The 5496-nt window shown below is 56.7% G+C and overlaps 1 protein-coding gene across 1 annotated transcript in view; it reads left to right on the top strand.

The window, feature by feature from the left end:
• Positions 1 to 5496, top strand: part of LOC103775436 (metabotropic glutamate receptor 4) — a 41467-nt gene that overhangs the window by 23043 nt on the left and 12928 nt on the right. The gene's annotated exons all lie outside the window — the stretch shown is intronic.

The following is a 5496-nucleotide window of genomic DNA, read 5'->3' as shown; positions in this document are numbered from 1 at the left end:
TGGCCGGGGGGGGGTCAGGCTCTTCTCCCAAGGAACAAGGGACAGGACAAGAGGGAACAGCCTCAAGCTGCCCCAGGGGAGGTTTCAGTTGTCCCTGAGGAACAATTTCTTGCCCTGGAGGGTTGCCCAGGGCTGTGCCAGGCTGCCCAGGGCAGTGGTGGAGTCCCCACCCCTGGAGGGGTTCCCAAGCTGTGGAGATGTGGGGTGAGGGACACGGGGCAGTGGGGACCTGGCAGTGCTGGGGAAGGGTTGGACTTGGTGATCATAAAGGTTTCTCCCAACCTGAACCATTCTGTGATTCTATGTCCTGGGGCTGAATTCTGTATTAGTTACCAGCATTAAGACAACTGCCTCTTTCTTGCTGTGTGCTTGGCAGAAGGACTGTTGTCCCATGAAAGGCATGAAGCCACCAGTGCATCCTCTCTCCTTTGCAGGCAGCTCCTCTCTCACCCAACCAGGGTAAAAACTGGGGTGGTTGCAGAGGAATGAGGCCACAGATGGTGCAGGGTCAGGATCTGGCTTGGAATCTGCAGCATTGAGGCTGTGACCACAGCGTGCCTGTGCCCACAGGGTGGGTGCTGTGGGGCAGCCCATGGGAGGTTGAAGAGGTGCCCAGAGAGGAGGTGATCACCCCAGGACATGTGCTGGAGTGGACTTTGCCCATGTCTCCTTGCAAACAGCTTTGCTGATGTGCCCTTGTGCCACTCCAGGCAGAGCACTTCATGCCAGCAGAGCCCAATCCCAGGCTCCCAAGCACCTCCTCAACCCTTACTGTGCATTTTTAGCCATTTCCAGCTAAAAGAGGCTTGTAGGGATTAATTTGGTAAACAAGGCACCCAGGGGATGTGTCTTGCTGACAGCGCTACTGCCAAGGTGATGGTTGGAGGCTCAAAGAGGTGACATGTTTACTGAGAGATGGGAGAGATTTACTGCCTGCCTGGCACCGGCTGAAGACAGATAATGAGGTGGCAGCTCACAGGCTGTGACGTGGCAGGACCTGGGGACATTTGCCTGTCCCCTGTCCCCTTGGGAGGAATGTCTGTGGAAGCCGTGGTGTGCTGGCAGGTGGATGGACCTGGCCGTGCCTGGAAAGTTTGATCACTAAGGGTTCTTTTTCCACCCTTAAGGATCATAGGGATGATGCTTCCACATCCTCTCCCTTACAGGCATTCCAAAAATGTTCAGCTGATGATTTGGGGACAACTCTCTGTCCCTGCAAGTGCTTCCCAGTGCTGCAGCTTCCCCAGGTAGTCTTGTGGCCAATGCACAGGCACGAGCTTGGTAAGCAGTGAGGGCTTGAAGGAAAATGTGCCCGTAGCCCTGGCCTTGGGTGGCTGGAGCTCCTCACATTTCCAGTCAAGAAAATGGGAAATTTCTTTCAAGAAATCCCCAGCACCAGGAAATGCATGAGCAGGTCCTGCAAACGGCTGATCTCTTCATCTTCGTAGCAAAGTAGCATTTAAACAAGCAATATTTCAGGGCCAGGGTGTTAGCAGAGGCAGCTGAAACCACGACGTGGCAAATGTCCTAGGAACTGTCTTTAAATTATCTGAATTTGTCAGCAAATAAATTATCTCCTGAACGTTTGCTTGGCAGCTAAGCAGAGAGGGGAAATAAGGCACAGGGAAGGAAATAACCTCCCTGTGCAGATCCGTGTCCTCCTGCTTCACAGGGCTTATGCAAATGTCCCATTTTGGGCTGGTTTTTTTGAGGGAATTGCACTGGTTTTCTCCATGATCTACCCATGGTTTATGTGGGGCCTGACGTGCACACACAAATGCTGGTTTTTGGTTGCTTTTCCATCCCAAACCCAAGCTGAGGGGTCTCGTCACTGAACAGGGCAGCTCGTGGCACTCATTCATGTCTGGGAGAGCTGGGAGGAAGGTGAGGGTTGGGGTGGGCATCAGGTTCTGGGGTGATTTCCACTTGGTGGCATTCCCAAGCCCAGCCCTAGCACCTGGCAGGACCCGTGTGCTCCATGTGTGGTCCTGCTGGGACCAGGATCAGGCCAGGACCCATCTCCCAGCTGCTTTTACAGTAGGATCTCCCCAGCATCCTTCTCTACCTCCAAGCTCCCTCCACTGGGCTGGGTCCTCGACCCCCCCAGGATGTACAGGCTCCTGCTGGGGACCCAGCCCCTGCTCACATCAGGCTGGAAGGGTCCTGCCAGCTCCCACCTCGTTGATAACTCCCACACCAGCGGGTGCAGGCAGGAGGTGCTGGGGTGCTGCGGCTGGAGCTGGAGGAGCTGATGCCCGGGCAAGGTGGCAAGGGCAGGAGGAGGGGACACAGCTCAGGGGCTGTGACCACCCACCTGCCACCTGCATGGGGACCACAGGATGTTCCCGGGTCCTGCGGGCCACTCTTTTTTTCCAGGAGAGCTAATTAATGGCCTTCATTAGCAGGGCTGGATGGGAACTCTGCTTTGAAGCAGGGCTGGGGCTTTCTTTGCATGCTCACCTCTGCCTGACCAGGCTGTGGATAGATGCAGAGCAGCAGCGTGGGCTGGGGGCAGAGGAGCTTTTATTTGATTTTCCTTCCTTATTTGTGATTCCTCATATACTTTTCCCTTTCTGTTATGCTTCCCTCTGCTCTCTTCTTAACACGAGGTTGTTTTTTTTGGCTGATACTGGCTGTTTTCTAGCACGGTGTGCTCCGGCCAGGCCAAGGAGGGGAGGGTTTGAGCTGCTTGCCTGTGAGTTGAGATGATGAAAGGCTCCTGTTGAGTGAGGCAAGGTCAGGGCTGTCCCAGCAACGCCTCTGCTCAGCTTTCCTTCAGATCCAGGGCTGCCCAAACGGGCACTGCCAACCTCGCTGCGAAGGGTTGGCAGCGAGCATCCCTCACGGGGCACGGTCCCTGCTCCCCGACTGAGCTCACCCAGCCCAAAAATGTGGTGCTGGGTGCTGCTGCCAGCACCTGGGAGGTTTGGAGACTGAGAGGTGACAGCACCCCCCGGCTCTGGAGCAGCAGTGTGAGGGATTTGGATTTATTCCAGCCGAAAGCCAGCGAGGGGGTGGGAGTTGCTGCTAATCCCGTCTCATCCACTGCATGAGAAGATCGCGGCCGAGGGATGCCCACGGAGGCTCATCACCCACTTGCACGTTAATTAGCAGCCCTGGGGAAGGATGTGTGACCCTGCTGTTATAATCAGCGGGGTCACAGCCCTAATCTGCTGTGAGTTTGGCGGAGATCTGTTGTCTTCTCATCAGGAACAAGCCTCAGCTTTCTGCTCAGCCTCACCCTGCCTGTGCAGCAGCCTAATTCCCGTCTGAAGCAGCCGGGGCCTGGGGCAAGGTGCCCGGGGGCAGCCCCACGGCTGCTGGTTCTCTGCCAGGGCTCAGCGTTGGCACCAGAGCCAGCTTCTCCCACTGCTGCTCGCTGGGGCCAGTCCACCCTCCGCAGCCTGGGTTGTCACAGGAGTTGTGATTTCCTGGCTGGGACCCGTGTGGGATTTGAGGTGGCTTCTCAGGAGCTGGGAAGGGTTGAGTCCTGGGTCCCACGTGTCCCCTGGGGGCAGCAGGATGGTGTCAGGGGTGGCAGCGACGCTGGGACATCCCCACAGGCTCAGCTCCCCTGAACACTCTTTTTTTAATGGGTAATTATCTTGACAAGATAGAATGACTTGAGCGTCTTGAGAGATGGATGCAGGGAAAGGCCTGAAGTTGAGGGAGGAGATTAATACCTCTTGTCAATAATGTGGAAGAAAGGAGAACTTGACGGGTTCCACATGAGTAATCTCCGCGTCGTCCAAAAGCATTTTTATAACTTGGAAGGATGAGCTATAAATTCACCTCCTCGATGTCATCTTCTCTTGTTGGTCAGCTCACCATCCATTTCCTCCAGTGTCCTGGCAGGGGCACGTTTCACTCTCTGTCCCAGCTCAGGGACCTCTGGGTGTGCAGCTCCTGCGGCCATCTCTGCTCGGGGGAGGTTTGCTCCACACCCAGCCTGGCTCCATGCCCCCTTCCCGCAGCAGGGATGGAGGAGGTCACCAGCTGCTGCTTGCTTGTGCCTTTTCTGTCCCCACCTGCACAGGCTGTGTGCCCTGGTCCCCATCCCCCCCCTGTAAATCCCCACCTTGCATCGCGGGGCATCCGCGCACGGTGGAGCCACAGTTAATTTGGGTGTCCTGGGGTGGCTCTCCAGGGTGGGAGATGAAGACTGTGCCTTTGGCTCCCTGAGGAGCCCTCCTTGCCTTCCACTGCTGCCAAAGTGGCCGTGGCCTGGCAGGGTGCCCGGCTGTGCCGCAGCTGTGGTGCTGGAGGTGCAGAGGCCGTGGCTTCTCCATCCCAGCATTGCCCCTGGGAGATGCTTTCTTAGCTGTAATTAGCAGCATGCTACATTAACCGGTGATTAACATTTTTCTGGTCCCATTAGAGGCAGTTATGACAGGAGAGGCAGGCACCCAGTGCTGGTAATTACCAGATCCTTGCAGGATCCTGCATGGCAGGCTGGCCGTGGAGGTCGTACAGGGGTGTGGGGGCAGTGGGGTGGGAGGGTGGCAGGGGGGTTTGAGGGGAGCAGGGTGACAGGAGGCTTTGGGGATGAGCTGGAGGGCATGCAGCCGGTGATGGATACATCCTGAGCGGTCCCTTGGTGCTGCTGATAGAGACTGAGCTGGTGGGAGCTCCTGGGGAGATGGAGGAGGTCAGCCCAGGGAGGTGAGGCTGGGACGTCGATCACAGCCCAGCCTGTGTCCTGCCTGGGGACCTGGGGACTTGGGAACACAGGATTGTCCCATGGCCCTGGGATGGGACCTCCCAAGGGCTCTTGGAAGCATAGCTGGGTACCTGCACCCACATTTTTAGAGCTGCATTACAGGAGGTTGGTCGGGTGAGGTTTCCCCAATGAATGTGTTTCTTGGCTGCATGTCACCCTCCCCCTGCTCGTAGAGGCCAGCTCATGTATCCCAAACTCCCCAGTGTGAGCTCAGAGGGGCTGGGATGAGAGCCACAGCAACCCCGGGCTGTACCCCCTCAAGAGAAGGGACTTGGATGGTACAGGAGGATGTTGAGCTGGTGGAGAGGCTGAACCCTGAGCCAAGCAGTGCAGACGCAGCCCGTGCCTGGGGTCAACACTGCCAAACACATCACCAATGGGGAGCAGGTTTTGGGAAGAGCTTGGTGGTGTTTGAGATGGGTTCCTGCCCTTGCTGCTCCATCCTGGGGCGTTCCTGGGTACCATAAGCTTCCCGTTGGGAACAAGGTGTCCCAGCTTATGGCTCTGTAGTTTTGGGAATGGGCTCAGAGTTTTTAGCTCCTTCAGTCCAAAGCAGGCTTGTTTGCAAGGGTTTGGCCAGAGCAGAGATGTCTGGGACCTCCCAAGGGCTCTTGGAAGCACAGCTGGGTGCCTGCACCCACATTTTCAGAGCTGCATTAAAAGAGGTTGGTCGGGTGAGGTTTCCCCAGTGAATGTGTTTCTTGGCTGCCTGTCACCCTCCTCCTGTTCGTAGAGGCCAGCTCCTGTATCCCCAAATCCCCAGTGTGAGCTCAGAG

This window comes from Merops nubicus, unplaced genomic scaffold (genome assembly GCF_000691845.1).
Source record: "Merops nubicus isolate BGI_N331 unplaced genomic scaffold, ASM69184v1 scaffold23300, whole genome shotgun sequence".
In the NCBI taxonomy this organism is placed as follows: Eukaryota; Metazoa; Chordata; class Aves; order Coraciiformes; family Meropidae; genus Merops; species Merops nubicus.
This window is presented reverse-complemented; position numbering and strand designations above follow the sequence as displayed.